The sequence below is a fragment of the Schistocerca piceifrons genome, chromosome 7 (assembly GCF_021461385.2).
Source record: "Schistocerca piceifrons isolate TAMUIC-IGC-003096 chromosome 7, iqSchPice1.1, whole genome shotgun sequence".
NCBI classification, from domain to species: domain Eukaryota; kingdom Metazoa; phylum Arthropoda; class Insecta; order Orthoptera; family Acrididae; genus Schistocerca; species Schistocerca piceifrons.
Window position 1 is genome coordinate 170,628,242 of NC_060144.1, and position 21,370 is coordinate 170,649,611.

Genomic DNA, 21,370 nt, shown 5'->3' on the forward strand with positions numbered 1-21,370 from the left:
GACAGTAAGTACAAAATAGGAATTTCTATTAGAGAGGTATTAAAAAAATTTAATAGGAAAATTGCTATTTAAACTGTATTCATATCCATATTAATAACCTCCAGGGACGATCAAATACAACACAAATAGATAAAAACGTTTCTAAAAAATTGTCATGTTACGTTGCACGTGGAGCGTAAGTAGAAATGATGTCGCCTTTTGAGAATTTAAAATATAAAAACGAATGCCTTCTAATGACGTCTGATATTGATGGTGATGCTGATATGTAATTTTTCTACAATGCAGGAATTGGCTCATTTATACTATTTTGGGATATGTCTTGGAAACTAAGTAGGATAGCAAAGACGGGCAACAGATCCCGATCCAAGAGGTTGGAAACGCAAGATGGTTAGTAGGGAAAAGAAAAGCCAAGATATAGAAATGAGTAGGAGTATTTTGTCAACCAAGGAAGCGTGGGATGGCCTCTCGCAGATTTCGTGGTCGGATAGTCTTAGGTCTCGCCCTCTCGTCTCGTATAGGGTGCCTAAGGAATGCAGCGTTCTTGGAATGCTATACCACAGTTCAAGCAAATAACATTAGTAGTTTTATCTGTATAAAGCAGACTGACAATGCTTAATTTGGAGATTTACAAGTAGTAGCCTCAAACGATGGGTGACATGCAAACAGCTATGTGCGTAGCTATAGCCGGCCAGTGTGGCCGTGCGGTTCTCGGCGCTTCAGTCTGGAACCGCGTCACCGCTACGGTCGCAGGTTCGAATCTTGCCTCGGGCATGGGTGTGTGTGATGTCCTTAGGTTAGTTAGGTTTAAGTAGTTCTAAGTTCTAGGGGACTGATGACCATAGACGTTAAGTCCCATAGTGCTCAGAGCCATTTGAACCATTTTTTTGCGTAGCTATAGACAAGCCCAGACTGGCAACTGTTAAGGATTACTACTAGCTGCTCTTGTAACATGCTCCACGAATACGTTCCACTAATGTCCGGCTGAGGCTGGAGGGAGCGGCGCTTGTATACACTTCTGGCAGGTGTCGCTCCTGTCGTGACTCGATTGTAACCAATGTTCCACTGGCCGACGTCCTTTCACTGCCTTTCTGGTCTTGCTTTCTTCGTCTTCGTTCCAGCTCTTGATGTTATGCTAGAACAGATACAGTGTGGAATCATAACAGTTGTCTAGGCGGCTTTTTTTAATAAATAAGCGCTTTGAGGTTAGACTGCCTATCTTACAGTGACCACTACATGGCAAGAGGACAGGGAGAAATAATTAGACATCACTAAGAAAACTGCAGTGGTGAACGACTTTCTTAGTCAATGTTAGACAGTTAAGCTGGGACAAATAACAAAGAAAGGAAGAAATCCATGGTTCTTTAGAAGACAACAATAATGTAATCAAATGAATGTCTAGCATACTTTACGTAAGTAACAGCTCTCAAAAAATAATAAACCCATTTAGGTCACATGAGGTGAAAGTAGCTTTCCCACAAGCAACAGACTTCAACAGAAACTTGTCCGTAACTTTCACAATAAAAAAGATAGATTCTCGGACTCAGGAACGTATAAAATGACATGTAAAAATTGCTCAATCCGCTACTTAGGACAAAATTTTCAAATTAGGTACACTTAACACATCAACTGTTACACACATAACCAATTTACAAAACCATCAATAGCAAAACTCATAAAAAACATTTGAAAAAATAGAAAAAGATCTTAAGGCACCCCACCAATTTAAGAAACCACATCAATGGATTTAATGGAGTAGCTTGAAACTATTGGACACCACACCACAAAATAAATAATGAATCAGTTGATTTCTTCAAATTTTTCTCCCACATATGATAATTGTAATTATATTCGTAAGTACGTTCATTCCTCATTAGAAAAAATATAATCGATAATTTTGTAAGTCAATAACGGTAAAAATACGTTTTATGATTGACAGCCTTATATATAAGCCCAAAACACTGTAACACAGACTGTGTACAATCCCTTTGTAAACCATAATGGCGTTTTATGTTCTTAGCACGTTTTACTAACAATTAGAGTAAGTGACGATTTGCGTGTACATCATATTCTTTATATCGGAGAAGGCACAATACCTCTAGGTAGACAGACAAGAATACTATTTCCAACATTAGCATTTAAAAGAACTCAAGGATTCAGTTTGCTCTTTTTTTCGAGTGGAATCTAACCGCAAAAAGACGTAAGATAGGGAGAAAACCATACATGCAAACATCATCAAACATAATGAAATTTCATTTATCGGCTCAGTGTGCGCTGATGTGAAACTTCCTGGCAGATTAAAACTATGTGCCGGACCGAGACTCGAACTCGCGACCTTTGCCTTTTGCGGGCAAAAGCTCTACCAACATTTTTCTTATTTTTTAAAAATAATTTTGAACTCGGGATCTTTGCCTTTTTCGGGCAAGTGGGCAAAAGCTGTACCAACTTTTTTCTTATTTTTTTAAAATATAATTTTGAACTCGGGATCTTTGCCTTTTTCGGGCAAGTGCTCTACCAACTTCTTTTTTTTCTAGAATGTCCATATTTTAACAAATAGTGGCTAGTAGAAATTAATTATGTATAGGAAATGAATAAAATTGAAAATATCGATATGAAAATGACAGGATGACATCGCTGGCAGTACAAATGCTCCTCTAGCAATTAAATGAAATTAAAGTCGGGGGCGGCACCTGATCACCACCCGACGGTCTATAGAGCAATAGAGCCATCTAGCGACCCGTTCCCCAGACATTGACGTAAGACTCGGTCGTCTTCTCGAAAATTAACTGACGTTCCGTTAAGTGTGATCGATGTCTGGTCTATCTCTGCTTACTTCGTCTATCTCATCTCTCACCCGTCACGCCCCATCAGGACGGCTGGTCGGTAAATGTCTGCCGCAGATAATTATCGAAGTCTTGCCTATATTTCTTATGCTATGGCAATTCGCATGTCCATCCTGGAGAAAATGCCAAAAAACCATTTTGTCCTTTTCAACTGAGATATCCAAGCACGAATGATGACTTGTCCTCACAGCTTGAGTGGTAGTGTACTTGCCCCCAAAAGGTAAAGGTCCCGAGTTCGAATCTCGGTCCGGCACAGAGTTTTAATCTGCCAGGAAGTTTCATCATCAAACATATTCGTGTAAAAAATGCACAAATGTACTTGAAAATTGGAATAAATTCTCTAAATGCGTTGGGTTAACCAATAAACCTAAGTTACTGGTGTAATTTTCATTGTTTAAATTACCATTACATGGATGAAATAACGGCGGTTCACTTTAATCTTTACTTTCTACGTGATGACATACTTCCGGTCGGTTGATGAGTAATACACGATTTATTCTTCAACAAACTCAATTCTGTCATTATTAGAGGCGCTGTGCTCAATAACCGTCTATTTTTCCAAATATCGATAGTTCAGTGTGCCATTGGTGCCTTACATAGTTTTTGAAAACTGTTCATTCGGATTGCAGGCCAATATACTTGCTTCCTCACTGGCACGTAATATAAATTCGAGGAACACTGACAACAGACTGTCTTATAATAGGGCAGCTTGTGACAGTTCCAACATTGAAATAACGCTACAGTTATTCAGTATCAACAGATCCTGAAACTAAATTTCATATAATTTGACTCGGGGAAGCCACCGCAATAAGGAACCTAAATAAAAAATCTCCTGGGAAAATTAACTCACCAGTATGACTCATAACTGCGGCCCTAAAATTCGCCTCTGCCTGCGTTTACTAACGTTGCGCCTCTCCAGACCACGCTAATAAAACGAAAGAACACCAGGACTCAAAGAGCAAATACTTGCCTCATCTTCATACAGCAATTAAAAAAACTGCGCACTGCGCTAGATTATTGCAGACAAAATGAGAACATTTTCATTTCAGTTTACACTGCAAAATTAAACCACAGTATTTTCAGACTTAAATGGTAACACACCTCGCGTTTATAGACGCACGGAAAGTTTTCGATCATGTAGATGGGAAAATCGTACGGAATATACCATACAAGAAAGGATATCCTCAGGAAATAACAAAGGTGATGTAAAGCCTGTATGTAAAAATAAAAATAAAAACTAACCTTGCTGTTTCAGAAGACTTGCCTACAAATCTAGGCTCCGAGAAAAGTGTACTTCTCACTCGCGCTTTTTAATATGTACCTTTACGATAATACAGTTGACACATATAAACAGCAAACTGATTCAGGCTTGAGATTATCATATAAAATATGTTTCAATATAATGCTTTTGCAGACGAAAATATTATCGTACAACACAGCGAAACTTCGCTAATAAGGTCCATCAATAGATTTAGCCAGCCTTCTTAAGAATATAATATAAAATATATCCTCTCCATATACAGAAGAGATGACTTTCAAACAGAATACTAAGAGCACAACAAGAAAACAATGGAACAAGTTAGTCACCTCAGTTATCTCGGAAATATTATGAACTTCCAGAATGAACTGAACATTGAAAAGAGGCTGCTGAAATATCTAATGAAATGTAAACACTCGACAGAATATTAAGGAACAAAGTTCGAAAGACATGAAAATCAACTTTTACGACTTAATGGCCCTCTCTACCATGATGTTTAGAAGTGGTACAATTACTAAAACGCAAGAAACTAATGTCAAAGTGGCTAAAATGAGCTCTTTGAGAGGATAGAAAGGCTGCTCAAAACTAAGCAGTCAAAGAACTGAAAATATAAGAGCAGAGCTTCAGGAATGTGCTATGAATGAGAAGATCAAGTTTAATCGACGGAGCAAACTAGAGCATCTACAAACAATGCCGTATTCGACACTAGCTAAACAAACCTCATATTTCAGACCTCTAGGTACATGTTCCGTAGGAGGACCAAGAAAAATATGGGTAGGTACTTAGAAACGAAACAAGCCTATGACGGAGGTTATGATGAAAGAATCAAGAATTGAAAACATTGTTCACTGAATTAAAAACATATTATATTGTTTGAATAATATTATAAGCAATGCGACTCGTAGTAATTACTTTGTAACAATATTTAAGGAAATATCAATAACAACTGCACTAGCCTGAGCGAGCAGCAACTATAGTCACGGCAGTGTAAAACGAATACAGTGCAAAGACTGAGTGCTAGAATGTTCAGGTTTTGTGGTTTTTTTCTTATTGTGTGACTGAGATTGGTTGTGGGTATCGTGCGCCTTAACGGTAAACCACGGTCACGAGCATCAATCTCATTTACATCGATTTCCCAGGTGCTGCAGTTGGGGCGTTCTCAAATGAAACATGCAATACTTCTTCCAGAAGTTATTAATAATTTTTTCCTACTTATCACCCTCTCCCATTACGCAACAACAGTTTAAAAGTGTATGATGTGATTCTTGAGTTTCTCCCGGCGTATTTGATAATCAAAATATCCACGGGTGTACTGCCGGTCTACAGTGTCCAACGGGCACAATATTTCGGCGATCATACATGTCGCCATCATCAGGTGACCTGACGGACTGAGCTCCTGTGAGCGTGCCGGTACGGAGATCTGTACGCTATGGCTGCTCAGGGGGAGCTGACTTCGGTCGCGGCGGCGGCCGATTTAAATACCCTCCGCCCGCGGTGCACTCCCTCCGCCGTCCGCGCCCCACGCCACGGTCACGCGGTGGAACAGATTGCGACGGCGTCTGAGATGACGTCGGTGTGATGGCTCTGTCCGCCGTGGTCGTCACAACTATACGTTTGCTCGATTTACTCTTGATTAACCCAATCGCTGGTTCCCAAGCCTTGCTAAGATTATAGCCACAGTCACGGTTTATGAGGTGGTAATTGGTGCGAATTTCGATGGCCTCTCTAACAACGCTGTCCCAGTATCTCGACGTCTGTACCAGAATCCTCGTGCGTTCATACTGGACACTGTAGACCGGCAATACACCCGTGGATATTTTGATTAACAGTTTAAAAATTCGTCATCCTCTGCTTGTATCTGAAATTAATATTTTAGAGAGGAGTAAAAAAAAAAAAGAATTTGTATTACTGGACCGTCAAGGGCTTCCGTTTTGTTTCCCTTGTTGGTAGGAAAATTCCTCTTGTACATAATCAGGAGTCTGAATTGGTTTTGGCTCACTTCCACGTGTGAGTTGTACAAGTGGCAATAAAATGAAAACAGGAAAGATGGAAAAAAATACGTAAGCCTTTTATTATTTCAAAACTACTCGCTGTAAGAGTTAATACATTTATTCTACAGTGGGTGGTCCAACATGTTGTTTAGTTTGTTTCGACTACACTGAAGAAGTTTCTCAGTGAAGCCTTCCACGGAACCTCGAATTCTCCCCATGCGATTTCCATACTTCTGGAAACCTGAAAGAGATGTACGCCTTTGTGCAAGCATGGTTCCGCAGGCAGCCAGACATATTTTTTCCGTGAAGTCATTCACTGACTTGTTTCGCAATGGGATTAGTGTATCAACAGTAAGGCGGTTACCGTTGAAACAGTAAAATGTTCACCTACTCTTTTTCCATCTGTCTCGTTTTCATTTAGAAATATTAGTAGCAATTGCCAATATTTTGACATGAGCCGCATTAGATATTGAAAGAATATATATTGGTGACACAAGAAAATTTATGCCCGACCGGGACTTTTTTTTTTGTTTAGACGCTACCCCCTTTTCTGACCACTTTTTTTCCCTTAAAAAGCCCCTTAGGTAAATGGAACTAAAAAAAAACCTAAGCTTTCCATCTGTCTCGTTTTCATTTAGAAATATTAGTAGCAATTGCCAATATTTTGACATTAGCTGCATTAGATATTGAAAGAATATATATTGGTGACACAAGAAAATATATGCCCGACCGGGACTCGAAACCGGATTCAGGCTTCTCGCGTGCGGTCGCCTTAACAGTCTCGCCCATCCGTGCCCGGTTCCAGAACCGACCCAAGCCTCCATGAGCCACAGTGTCTGTGCCCCTAAGTGCTCGCAGCTTTACGAGGATTCACGCAACAGGCATGCATGGCTAAAGAAGAAGACATTCTACAAATAAATCATTTTCGTTTGGCTGCCCCTTACAAAAACGGCTAACGTTTCGTGATGGGACTTCTAAACATTATGATTTCACTTTCCGATGCTGAAAGTTCCTAGTGATGTACAAATTTTCATTCACTCTAGCCGTTTCAAGTATTTTAGTTCCAAATTCAGTATTCCACAAGTCTTACCAATTACTGCAATTGCAGAATTTTTATTTCCGCGCCTTAAAGAGTTTTTTTAGGACTATAGCTCTAAAACTACTATTTTTCAAAAAGTTTTGAATTTAATTAAGTTTAGAAATTCTTTTCATTCAAATCAGTTTTTCAGAAACAATCAGTGGTAATAAAACTACACAGCGAATAAGGTTAATGAGCAGATAGTTATTCCCCTGCAAACTGTAGCTACCGATTTGGAATAGGTACGTCATTATCTTAGCAGAGTTATGGTAGGAAATTCATTATCATTTATTTCACTTTCTTATGAAAAATATAATTATATAAAAACAAGCGGCACTTAAGATGGCTTAACTAATACGAAGTAACTAATAAGTCAGTATTCGTGAAATGGTTCCAGTCCAGCGATACGCTTGCAGTTGTCTAACATCTCGTTGTTTGTGTGAGATCTCTTATTCGAAATGTATCACAGTCTTTTTCTGTGTTCCAGAGTTTCTGTCGCTTGGTGTCCTGAGTTGTTATGCGATGTCCGGAAGCCGGCGCCCACTGGCGTGCTGGAGCAACCTAAGGTATTCTATAGCATCCTCCTCCCTTCTGCTTGCACTTCAGGATTTCATAACGCCAAGAAATAATGCTCAAAGTTTTACATTAAATGAAATTATTTATTGCTGCCTTAGAATACCTGTTGTTTGCAGTCCACAGTATATCATGGATATTCACATTTGGTTGAAAAATTAGGTTGTGGTTTCCGTTAACAGTTATAAATAAGCCCTCATTCCAGCTGCATGGAGATACAAAGTTATGTTGCAGTGTATCATAAGAACAATAGGTTAAATAATTCGTTATAGTGTCGTCGGTTCGCATGAGGCAGCAATGGTCCCTAGCCCTTGGGCTAGGGACCATTTGTGCACCCAACAGATGGACCGTCTCGGTGCCACTGTCGTGCAGTGTGGGGTCAAAGTATGAATATTACCCACTTTCTCCTGTTTAGATAAAAGGAGAAATATCGGTTGGTTCTTTTTGCATTTGAAGTGGTCTAAGGTGTGTTTCATAGGACTTATTGAGGCACCTCTAGTACATCTGTGGTTCTCCGGGAAACCGCAAAAAAAAAAATTTCTTCCTAAATTTTCGTGACCAGCGGACCAAACTCCAGCACAGAAAATGGCTGTAATTTTTATGATGTATTCCTAAGATCCCAATGTCGTACAACCTTGAAAATTTTCTTCATGTCTTCAATAAATTCTGAGATGCAGAGGTTCAAAGTTACCTTACCTGCGCACGTAAGCTACGCACGTAAAATAGGGTGACACGGGAAAACGTAGTTTACAAAGTGACGTAGCACGGAGTAGTATGCTGTAAATGGTCTGTTTTATCATCTGGGAACCCCACGTTGTAGTACTGAAGCACATACAATTTTTTTTTCTAGTAAAATCCGGTCTTAGGTGTAAAATTAGTTTTGCATTATTTCGCTTTCACATACGTAAACTATCTACATGTTACTGACCATTACATTTATTCTCCTATGAGTGACAGGCTCTGCTGCAGCAAGGAAAAGAAGAAAACCAGAAGAAAAATACTCCTGTCGGAGCACAAAAAATGAGAATATGTTTCTGATTATTTAAAATCCTGTTGACTTAAAAGTGAGGTACCAGCTGCCGCATTCTACCTTCCTGAGAACCTTTAAAATTTTTCACAAAAATTTTGGTATGGAAAGATATTCACACATTTTCATGCTCTAAGAGAATAAGACAGTGGCAATGGAAAAGAGGCGGAAAAGTAATAAATACTGGAAACAACGAAGATGATAATGGCAGAGTGAGAGAAAGACAGTGGAACGTAGTTGACAGTGACAGAACAGTGCTAGGAAAAGATTGAGGGAGACAGTGCCAAGGAGGGGAACGGGGGATAAAGAGAAAGGGAAATTGGAGGTGCATAATAGCCAGCGATATTGAGAGAAATAGATTATGACAACGACAACGAGGAAGACAGTGAAAGAGTCGGTGGGAAGAGACAGCAGCAGTAGGAAAGAATGAATAAGATATTAGCAGTAAGAGAGAACAAGAAGCAGACAGTGGGATGAGATTGTTGTGGTGGGATGGAACTAAGGGGCCTTTGGGTGTGACACAGGAGACAGTGACAGAGAGACACAAAGAGATAATGACAATGAGTTAGACTGAGTGAGTGAGTGAGAAAAGGAAACTAGGAGTGAATGAGTACGAACGACTTACAGTGATGGACTGGCGAGTGTGAGTGGTGGTAAGTTCCTATGGGGCCAAGCTGCTGAGGTCGTCGGTCACTATGCTAGCACACTCCTTAATCTAATTGAAACTAACTTACGCTAAAGACAACACACACACCATGTCCGAGGGAGGACTCGAGCCTCCGACGTGGGGGAGGGGCCGCGTGAACCGTGGCAAGGCGCCTCAGGCGTAGACCACGCGGCTACGCCGCGCGGTGAGTGTGAGTTACAGTTAGGGAATCTTGTTGAAGTTCGAAGTTTGAGGTAATTTGCATGTTCATTAAAAGCACTAATACGAGTATGTTTTCATTCCAAAATTTTCTGGAAAATTTTTTAAATGCGTTGAGGAAGTTAGAAAAACCAGCTAGTACCCCATTTCTCACTCAAAGCCCCTTAAATAACCAGAAATATATTCGAAATTTCTTTGCTCCGATAGGAGAATTTTTCCGCCTGTTACCGTATACTCGTATTCTAGACGGATCAATAAATGCAGAGTGAGCAATTGGATAGTATTCGTCTAACGATTAGGCCAAATGTATATGCATTAGATACATATTACCTTCTGAATGAGTCAACGGAGAGAACTGAATATATGCAAAATGCGGAATGATTTTAGGGATCAACAGCTACGGTGATTTTTTTTGGCGAGATTTCCCAGGAGTCTCGCGGGCTCTGGAACGCAGTTACTTATATATATATATATATTGAGACTTTGGAAACTTCAGTGTAGCACTGAATTTTGTCACCGCCGAAAAGATCTCAAAAATTAAATATGCGAAGGCTATTATCTAAAACTTAAATAGAAGTAAACTGTACCCGATTTGTGCCGAAGCTCAGATTCAGATGATGGATACTGACATTCAGTTGACAGGGAACAGAAGCAAGTTTTCATTTCAGTAGATCTGTCAAGAAAGCGCTCACCACAAAAAACTAAAGCGTAACGCGTTTAGCGCGTTTCAAAATTTATTGTCACTGGTCGATTGGCAACTGGAGGATAGTTTACGAAGCCTAGTGTTATGGAAAATATTGCAGTGGTCTTATGTGTACCTTGTGTTTGACTGTAGGCCAGTTTGTTCCCGAATGCGTGGAGAAAAGATGTTACTAGTCGCTTATTGTGCCCAATTTAGTCTTCTGTCCTGGTTAACGGAGGAAGTAAAACACGGAAACGACTGAACGAGCACTTCAGTGACTTCCAGGGTGGGGAAGATATGCAGAACTGAACAGAGAAACTTATCAAATGAAGAAATTGATAATCACACCAGTTTAGGTGTATGGTAGTTAAGGACGATGTGCTAGCCTTCGTATGATTAATTTTAACTGCCTTTTGAAATATGAGTGCGGTTTATCTGCTTAAACGGCCTAAGGACCAATATACGGTGCTTATTATTTAATGCGAGATAGATGGAAGTATTACAATTCTCCACATACATAAACATTCTATCGTAGTCCTATAACTGCAGCTTAACACAGTGATGAAATTATAACAGTAAATAATAGCTGTAATAAGGTCTATGAGCCTTGGCGACTGGCTGTAGTTAAGCTCCACTTGCTTCGCTGATATCGGCACTCGTGTGGTCTTATATCTCTGACTGTTCCGCCTTTGGTTTTCCGGCTTGGCGTGTGGCCGAGCTCTCTCGCTGGTCGGCGTTCAACGAGCCAACATGTTTTGAAGGCAGGCCCTCGTCTCTATCCGCTGTGCCTGGGCCTCGCCGTCCTCGCTGTTTCGCCGCGCGCCGGGTGGACGGTGCTGATTAGTCGGCGCGTTTGCGTGCGAAACGGTGGCGGGTCCGTCATCTCGGGCTGGACATCTTCTCATCGCGTAACTGGAAACATTAAGTTACGTAGGATTCATATGCTGCAGTTAACCTGTGAAGATTTGTGAAACTTATGGTGGCATGTTGTATCTGCCGGAGATCAGCTAAGGATGGTTCTGAATAAGAGAGTGTCACACTGAACTTACGAAGTCTAAGACTTCCAAGTGTTGTTTACTGCTTGTTTTAAAGATTCCTTGCAGTGTTAATTTGATGGATTATTTTAATTAATGTGGTCTCCGCCCAGTTTTGGTTTTAGACTTTCTTTTAATATGAAGGGCAGAGCTTTGTAAGTCACTGTAATTTTAATTGTTCTTTTATTCGGTAAATGTCTCAGTTTGGTTGTCAGTTATGTTACAGGTAGTTGTGTAGTTAGTAAGCCTGGCATAGTCTTGAAAAGCTGAATCACGAGTCGGATTTGCTTGCCGCGTGAATTATTTGCTGTTGCAGTAATGGTCTGGTAGGTGGGGCAGATGGGGTTTGTCGCCTTGGCGGGCAGGCTGAGATCGTGCGTGTGTTCGGCGTGTTTTGTGTCCTGGTTTGCAGTCTGATCATCTTCTAAATTGCTTGGCGGTGCTTTCTACTCGTTTGTGCCGAGTACCACCGTGTATAAGCCGTGCTGCCATCCTTTAGTAAAGTATTCTGCCTGTTCGCCGGGACGGACGAGATCTTTTTATAAGTAACACAATGTGGATCATTAGTGTTGTGTAAATTCTGGTTACGTAAGCAATGAACTGAACAGCGGGCTTATGGTGCTGACTGTCTGTGATCGTTTTGCAATCAGATGTAATTATTATCTTCCAAATATTGTTTGTTATATTAATTCATGGCAGACGGTTAAAGTCAGTTGATATTCTCTTAAGAGGACAAAGTTCCGAATTAAATTTTATGTTGTTATTCGAATTTTGTAATTCCGTAATAATGAAATTTGTTCTTTAGTGGGAATTAATATTATGTGCCAATCACAAGTATGTCCATCAGCAAATATCCCTAGCTTCCTATCTCCTTTGAGTATCTGTGGTTAAATTGCAACTTTTATTTTTCTTGCACGTGACTTGAGCAGCCACAAAGCTCAGTCTACAGTTTTGAATCTTTGCAGATACATCCATACACTGAGCCCATCGAACTACATACGAGAGTGTGGGGTTACCGAGGCTGTCGTAAAATGAAGAAAACAGTCCAGTAATATCTTACGTGAAACAGGAATACAGAAGCAGCATCGTTATTGTCAGATAGTTATAGCGTGAACTATTATGGTCAATAAATGGTAGCGATTTGAGATTAAATGATTGGTTTTCAGGTATGTAAAAAGAATCGTTCCTACCTCTGCATGGTCCTGTTGATGTTGCGGCGTTCGGAGTTAGTACTGCATTTCCGAGACGAAATAGCAACTGAGTGCCAGCTGCGGGTTCCGTGTCAGTATCGTTGTGTAACGCATGTTCACGACACATATTCCACTATCTGGGAATAATCTGACTATTTGACGCTAAACAGTGCATATCCAGTGACAAAATGTATTCCGCTTCATGACATCTGATGCTGAGATGATAGCTGTGGCGTTCACGTAGACACGACGTCAGATACCAGCACCGTGGTTATCATGCAGGCAGACACTATATCATTTAGGCAATAGTAATAGTCTGCATTAGTGTATAGGAAACGTATTATTGAAATAAAGTAACTGTTTACTCAGTTAAGTAGTGCATGAGAAGCTGAAAGACGGTCGAGGGAGGTTGGAACCGGCAATAATATTTTTAAAAAGTTGTCTTATATTTACGTAACCGAATTCAGCCTATTACTACCATTATCAATTGGCTACCTTTATTTGTTCTGTTCCACAATCAGTACTGTCAGCAACAACTCACCTGCTCCTGTACGATATGAAGTTAGCACCATTTTACATGCTCCACGGGTACCATACATACACAATAATATGCTAATGTTCTTGCATTCGTATTAGTCATTAGGGTAGTACATAAATAGTTGCTAACAACACCGATATCCTTATTTAGTGGAGATGCAGACGACATGTTGCCAACGATACTAATTGTTTAGTATAACAAGTGTAGTTATTTGAAGATGGAGGTTATGATCCAAATTCGATTATGGCAGTAAAATGCAGTTTTCTAAAAGGTATGTGTGACGGTTTGCGGTCCCACTCAACAGTCTTTAATTGAACAACAGTCACGATGGTCTGTCATAGACAAAATAACAATTAAATGTTACCGTTATCTTTGGACAAGGGCATCATCAAACATCATTTACTTGTCAGTGTTCCAGTTGTCCAGTGTCTTTAGTTGCTCTGTTGTACTAAGGATAGTTTAGTTTCCTCGGTATAAAATTCTTTGCAAAATTAACTAATTATATTTCTGTGGCATCTACAGACCCCATTTCCACGTTAGATGAAAAATAATTAAAACTTTCACAAACAATACGAGACGTATGAATTTATAGTTTTACTGAAATGTAGCACACATCGATAAGCAGTCATTTATTTATTTACCTGTTGGGAAGTCATATACGAGAGTTACAAAACCACTACACTTCAGCTTTTAAACCTAGATTTTCAGCATAAAATAATCGAAATGAAGATAGCTATATATAGATATCAAGATCTTTTTATGTATTGTAGCACACCTATCGCCGCAGCCAATAAGTCTTCAAAACGACCCTTGGAAGTAAGTGCGGGACATTTTGCCATAATGTGAGCAACTGTAGGTCGTTCTGCACCAATGTCACACGATGGCGATGAAGATTTGCTCCACTTGTGGAGAGTGTCTGCACATCGTCCGTAGCCCGTTCTGATGTGAATCAGGGTAGTCCAGATGACTGTTCCTATCCGTGACATTCCGTAAGTCACACGTGTCTTCTGAGTGGTGCTAAAGAACAGTAACTTCAAGGCAAATATCTAAGGCCATGAAGTTCAGGCGGCGAGATAATCTCAAAGATCTCCTTGCTAAAATTCAGTATTCCGAGATTCACAGTGTCAAGAGTGTTTCAAGATTACCAAATTTCAGCCATTGCCTATCATTACGGAAAACGCAGTGGCCATCACTGAACGACTGAGAGCAGCAGTGTTTGGATAGAGTTGTCAGTGCTAACTGACAAACAACATTGCTTGAAACAACCGCAGAAAACGTTGTGGGATGTACGACGAATGTATATCCATTAGGAGAGAGCAGTGAAATTTGGTGTTAATGAGCTATGGCAGCAGACGGCTGAAGGGGGTGACTTTGCTGACAGCACAACATCGTCTGCAGCGGCTCTCCTGGGCTCGATACCACATCGGTTGGACTCTAGACGACTAGAAAATCGTGGCCTTGTCAGATGAGTCACGATTTGAGTCGGTAAGAGCTGATGGTATCGTCCGAGTGAGGCGCATGGACACAAGTTGTCAACAAGGCATTGTGCAGGCTGTAGTGGTTCTATAATGGTGTCGGCTATGTTTACATGGATTGAACCGATCATTGACTGGAAATGCTTTTGCTCGGCTACTTGAAGCCCATCTGCAGCTGTTCATGGTCTTCATTTTCCAGAACAACGATGAAAACTTTATGCATGACAAGTCACCTTATCATTGGACCACAGTTGTTCGTGATTGGTTTGAAGATCATGTTGGACAATTTGAGCGAATGATTCGCCCACCCAGACCGCCCAACATGAATCCCAAACAATTCCTGGCTGCTTCGAAACCGATTGCCATTGATAGCAGGTGATACTCTTCTCTACTCCACGTCGGTTCGGCCCTTTTTACGACCAATGTTTTTACGCAGTATTCCTTGGTTGCGAGCTGTACATTATTCCTTGTAGACAAGTTTTGCAGTCCGTATTCTTATATCGACAAACCTGGAATCTTAAACTACGCTGTGTTCATGCCACATCCAACCACTCTGTCATCACGTCATCACGTCGTGGTTGGAGGAAAACTTGCCGCGCGGGATTAGCCGAGCGGTCTGAGGCGCTACAGTCACGGACTGTGCGGCTGATCTCGGTGGAGGTTCGAGTCCTCCCTCGGGCATGGGTGTGTGTGTTTGTCCTTAGGGTAATTTAGGTTAAGTAGTGTGTAAGCTTAGGGCCTGGTGACCTAGGCAGTTAGGTCACATAAGATTTCACACACATTTGAACTTTTTTTTTTTTGGAGGAAAACGTGGCCAACTGGTACTATTTCTGCACCATCAAGAGGGCTCCAAAGTCATCAGCGTCCTCTTTCAAATGGGTAAATAATATTTGGTCCTGTGAGCTTACACACTACGAGACTTTCACCTGAGTGATATTCCGCTGTCGTGAGACGCAAATTCTGAATGGCAACGAATAAACGTTATCTTAAACGGTCAGCCCGTGTGATTCGTCGTGTTATAGGTTGAGGCCTACTATATATAGCATGTCTGTTATGTAGCAATTTACTATAATACTAGTTTTTGTTGCGGAACTAAGTTCGATTTCATACTGACGAAAACTGACGTACTAGAATGTAAAAATTGGGTTACCATTGCCACCGTTGTTCTCATCGATTGTGTGTATGCGTTTGTGGTTTACTGGCGCTCAGCGGAGAGGCTTCCAGAGCTCTTAGGAAAACTGGTAGGAACATATATGTTAAAAGTGGCGAAAAAAGTGTGAAAACAGGTGAAGTAATTCCTAGATATTTACACTCTCTCTCTCACAACCTCGCTCATTGTCACCCGCAAAGTCACACTGTCTCACGTCGCACAACACAACGTAAAATCGTTGAAATGTTCTGCAAGTGGCAATGAGACCGCAAGTGGTACAACAGGAAAGTTAAAATAAGCACACAGTAAAATCCAACTGGCCGAATACTTAAAAAAGTTGGATGAGTCAGCCACTTTGATAACATTCACCTGATTTTCAGTTAAAAAGAGGGCAAACTGATCAGCAAATGAGCTGCTGATCTCTTTCCTGAATGTAAAACACTCTCTACTGATGTATAGTGCACTGTGATCTGTGCACTGCAATAACCACACACTGGAGGGTGCTCTCATTGGAGCCAGAAGCCATACGTCAGAGTGCTGTGTCCAATGTGAAGACGAATGAGAAGGACCTCATCCCGTCTACGTGAGTGGAAAAGATGCACGCCATGGCCTAGTTGTGGACTTTACGAGACACAGCTTATTGTCTGCCTCTTCCAGCAACTCCTCTTCCCACCTACTCCTGACTGTATCTCAGCAGTGAGGTCACAGCACACTGGGGGATTGCGAACTAAACATTGGATAGTCGCGACCCGCCTTGTTGGCTGCTATATCCACTAGTTCGTCTACTTTAATAACCATGTGCCTTGGTACCCAGCAGAAAGACACATCCGTTCCCAGTCATTGTAGATGGTGATGGGAGTCGTGATATTGTGGACTACTTTATCTACTGGGTAAAAGAAAACAGATAAGGAAACTCAGGGAGCCGGAACAGGAATTTAGCTACCGCAGCGTATGTCATCCGCTCCAGTGCCTCAGGATAATTTACAATTCTGCATTCAACACAGTGAATTCTCGAGGCAGTCTGATCTTGAGGAAACGACCAAGTAGAACAACAGAGCAACAAACGGAGTCCACTTGTTTAGGTCACCAATGAAAACAGCTATATAGTTGTTCTGCTCATTTAACATCACGAAAATTATGGTATTAAATACAGTTGCAGGAGTGCATCGTCCTCTGTACTCCACAAAACGTAAAACGCGTGGCCGGTGTAACTGCTTTGGAAAATACTCCATCTCGTGATATCGTGCCTATAAGACATTAATATTGTCGGAGACTGTGTGATCATATTCTGCTTCAGCAAGTGCAGCTGTCGCAGTTGAAAAATTCTTCTGTACTCGTTGTAGACATATCGCAACGGTCCAGAATCCTGAAAACCTGGGCAAAATTTCAAAATCTGCTCCAGTATGGACAAAAATAGGTATAATAGTGTCCTGATTTCTTTTATCAAAACCAAAAAATTCAAAACTGCAAAAATAATCCGGAAAAATTAATGAATTAGACAAAGAATGTGTTTAGGCAATATTTATAATTTTGTTGGTAAGCATTTATTACCAGACTTGCTCTGTTATTGTCGTTATTACAGAATATATATGTTAATAAATAAATTAAAGTCTTACAAATCTTCTTAATCTTCTCCCTCTTGCGCTTCTTGCTCTTCATTTCATTTACTTCTTCGTCTTCTTCCTCTCTGACTTCTGTATCCCCTGCAACATTATCAAAATTTGAGTTTTTGTAATCCTCTCCAGCAAGTACCGAGAGGACAACAGTTTCCGACATCAAAGTTTTCACTGGTTCCCAAAAAGAAGAAATTTAGGGATCAGTTGTTCTCAGCAGTCTCCGGAACACATAGTCCATATTTTTCACGTGAGAAGACTCTCGAGCAAAACTCAAGCGATATTGCGTTAGCAACTAGGTTGTTGTTTTCTGCGCATCTTGCTGCGACTGGCAGATTGTTAAAATTGTAATAATTATATTTTTATTTTGTAAAAGCTTATTAAAAACGTTATAGAAATAACAATTATATGATTGTGTGTGAGCATGTGTTTTGTTCGTAGTTCAGTAAAAATTTAATTTTACTTCTCAGAGTAAATAAAGACATTTTGCAACGGAGGCCGACTTTGAGGCTAGCAGCTGGATTTTAGGGCTGATTCACGTAGTACATACTCAAGAATGGAATGAAACAGATGACGGAATGTCGTGGAACCTAAAACTTACATTTTCTTTTCTTGCATTCCGGTAAGAAATTAATTAGCAAAAAACAACTATCAATTAATGATTAAACAATGAAATAAGTGTTTGTAATTAAGTTCATACCTTCTGAAATATATTCAGTTTAAAATAATTTTGGTCTGATTACATTGAACATATTTTCCTGTTCGGCTAGCTCGGCCACTTGTAAGGCTGGAACTCAATAGTCTTAACATTCCTCTAACCAATTATTAAACAAACCTTCATCGTAACTCCGAACTTTTTTTACATGTATGGCAACGTTTTAGTATTCTGGCCCACTGTGTGTATGTGTAAATTAAATACGGATGGTGTGTTTTAGAGAGCGATCAGACGTTGCCTAATTTAATCGAATAGATGATGAACGGTGCATGTACGAGGCGTGTTTTTTAAGTAAGTACCGTTTTCAAATTTAAAAAAGACGTGCTAAGATATCTCAATAATTTTATTTTTACATGAAAGCCAGTACCTTAATCTACTTTTATACACAATCGCCGTAAATATTGAGGCACTTGTCATAACGTTATACCAGTTTTTGAATACCTTCGTCATAGAAGTCTGCGTCTGACATGTTAACCACTGCATCACCACTGTTTTGACTTCGTCATCGCCTTGAAGACGCTGACAACCCAGGTGTTTCTTCAAGTGCAGAAACAGATGGCAGTCACTCGGCCCAAGATCGAGGCTGTACAGAGGATGATCTAGAGTATCCCATCGAAAAGATGTGATGAGATCTTTGGTCTGATTCGCCACATGCGGACGGGCATTGTCTTGCAGCAAAACGATGCCCTTGCTCAACTTCTATGAACTGTTGCTTTGATTCTGGTGTGACGTAGGCCACCCATGTTTCATCGCCCGTAACAATTTGGCTTAAGAAATCATCACCGTCGTTGTGGTACCGCTCAAGTAAATTCAATGCATTGTCTAAACGTTAGGTTTTGTGCACGTCCGTCGACACTTTCTGTACTCAACATGCGCACAATTTTCGGTAATTCAAGTGCTCGGTCACAATGCTATACAAAACACTACGAGAAACATTAGGAAAGTCATCCTTCAAGGACGAAATCGTAAAACGTCTGTTTCTAACAATTTTTGTCCACTTCCTGCACCAAACTTTCATTAACGACCGATCGACGTCCACTACGTTGCTCATCATGCACATTTGTGCGGCCATCTTTAAATGCTCTCACCCACTTTCTTACCATTCCATCACTGATAATGTTTTCTCCATACACTGCACAAATCTCACGATGAATATCGACCACTTTTAGGCCATTAGCACAAATAAATCTTAAAACATTACGTACTTCACAGTCGGCCGGACTCACGATTATCGAAGGCATCTTAAACACTCGTACACAATGTAAACAAGGAAGAATCAGAATGTAATGGCGTCAGTGCGTAGATTAAGGTATAGCCTTTCACGTAAAAATAAAATTATTGAGATATCTCAGCACGTCTTTTTTTAATTTCAAAACGGTACTTACTTAAAAAAACACGTCTCGTATCTTTCCAAAGAAATAAAACACATTGATCTTGGAAAAAAAACGAGAGGCGGTTTACCGTTTTGGAGTCACCCTGGTTCCTAAACAAAGTATCCAGATCTCTAGGGCTCCGTACGGGTGACCAATATACAAGCGCCATGGTTGCGTAAGCTGTCGTAAAGCCGTGTACATGCGAGTCGGACTGTGTGAGCATCCCAAATCGACTGGGAATGTGTATACATTTTGGAGGCAGCCTAACGCTGTTTGCTAGTAGCAAGGCGTCATGGGGCAGTTTACGCGTCCTCTGCAGTCCGAAGATTGGGTGCGTCACGGTAGATGGTCACCTGGTGGCTTCGGACAACGGGCAGTGGAATTTCATTTAGCCTGCTCCAGACACTCCTCTTCGCATTCGACGCGGAGCCAACTAAATTAAACCACAGTGCCAATAGGGCTCACGTTACCTGATTGAGTCCCCGGAATTTACAAGTACAATCCGATCATCGGCCTTGCTGTTCCACTATCACACACACGGGTTGGAGAGATTGGCCCCCACCAAGCCCGTCAGTTAAAAACATCGACATTTTAATCATCATACGGGAGTATCTACATCTACATCATACTCTGCAAGACACCTAATGGTGCGTGACGGAGGGTACATTCGGTACCATTACCTGATCCCTCCAACTCTGTTCCACTCGCGAATAGTGCGTGGGAAGAATGACTGTCGGTAAGCATCTGTATTGCCTCTAATTTCTTGAATTTTCTCCTCGTGGTCAATATGCGAGATGTATGTAAGGGGAAGTAATATACTGTCCAACTCCTGAAAAGTGCTGTCTCGAAATTTCACTATTAAATCCCTTCGTGATGCGCAACGCCTCTCATGTAACGTCTGTCAGTGGAGTTTGATTAGCCTCTCCGCAACACACTCTCGCCAGCTACACGATCCCGTGATGAAACGCGCCGATCTTCGATGGATCTTCTCTATCAGTCCTACATGATAGGGACCCCAGACATATGAACAATACTCAAGAATCTGGCGAACAAGTGCCTCATAAATCACTTCTTTCGTGGATGAGTTACATTTCCTTAAGATTCTTCCGATGAATCTGAGTCTTGTGTCTACTTTTCCCACTATCTGTTTCATATGGTCATTCCACTTAAGGTCTCTCAGGATAGTTACGCCTAGATATTTTACGTCAGACTCTGTCTCCAACTGTTTGTCATCAGTGGCGTAGTTGTACGGTAATGGGTTTCTTTCCCTATTTATGCGCAATATGTTAAATTTATTTACTTTCAGGGTGAACTACCAGAGTCTGCACCATTCATCAATTCTCTGCAGATCGTTCTGCAAATTCTTACTATCTTCTGGCGTTGCTACTTTGGTATAAACATCTGCATCATCTGCAAATAGCACTAAAGAGCATTTGACGCTTTCTACTAGATCATATATATAGGGTGTTACAAAAAGGTACGGCCAAACTTTCAGGAAACATTCCTCACACACAAAGAAAGAAAATATGTTATGTGGACGTGTGTCGGGAAACGCTTACTTTCCATGTTAGAGCTCATTTTATTACTTCTCTTCAAATCACATTAATCATGGAATGGAAACACACAGCAATAGAACATACCAGCGCGACTTCAAACACTTTGTTACACGAAATGTTCAAATTGTCCTCCGTTAGCGAGGATACATGCATCCACCCTCCGTCGCATGGAATCCCTGATGCGCTGATGCAGCCCTGGAGAATGGCGTATTGTGTCACAGCCGTCCACAATACGAGCACGAAGAGTCTCTACATTTGGTGCCGGGGTTGCGTAGACAAGAGCTTTCAAATGCCTCCATAAATGAAAGTCAAGAGGGTTGAGGTCAGATAAGTGTGGAGGCCATGGAATTGGTCCGCCTCTACCAATCCATCGGTCACCGAATCTGTTGTTGAGAAGCGTACAAACACTTCG

The 21,370-nt window shown here is 40.9% G+C and overlaps 2 protein-coding genes across 4 annotated transcripts in view; one reads left to right on the forward strand and one right to left on the reverse strand.

Annotated features, from left to right (window-relative positions):
- LOC124805010 overlaps positions 1 to 21,370 on the forward strand; it is a 1,149,888-nt gene that overhangs the window by 364,277 nt on the left and 764,241 nt on the right. For all 3 annotated transcript variants that reach the window (XM_047265410.1, XM_047265412.1, XM_047265411.1), the window contains one exon: positions 7,655 to 7,733. The gene's annotated coding sequence lies outside the window, so the exon portion shown is untranslated. The remainder of the gene's footprint in view (positions 1 to 7,654; positions 7,734 to 21,370) is intronic.
- Positions 1 to 21,370, reverse strand: part of LOC124805531 — a 111,083-nt gene that overhangs the window by 78,870 nt on the left and 10,843 nt on the right. The window lies entirely within an intron of this gene.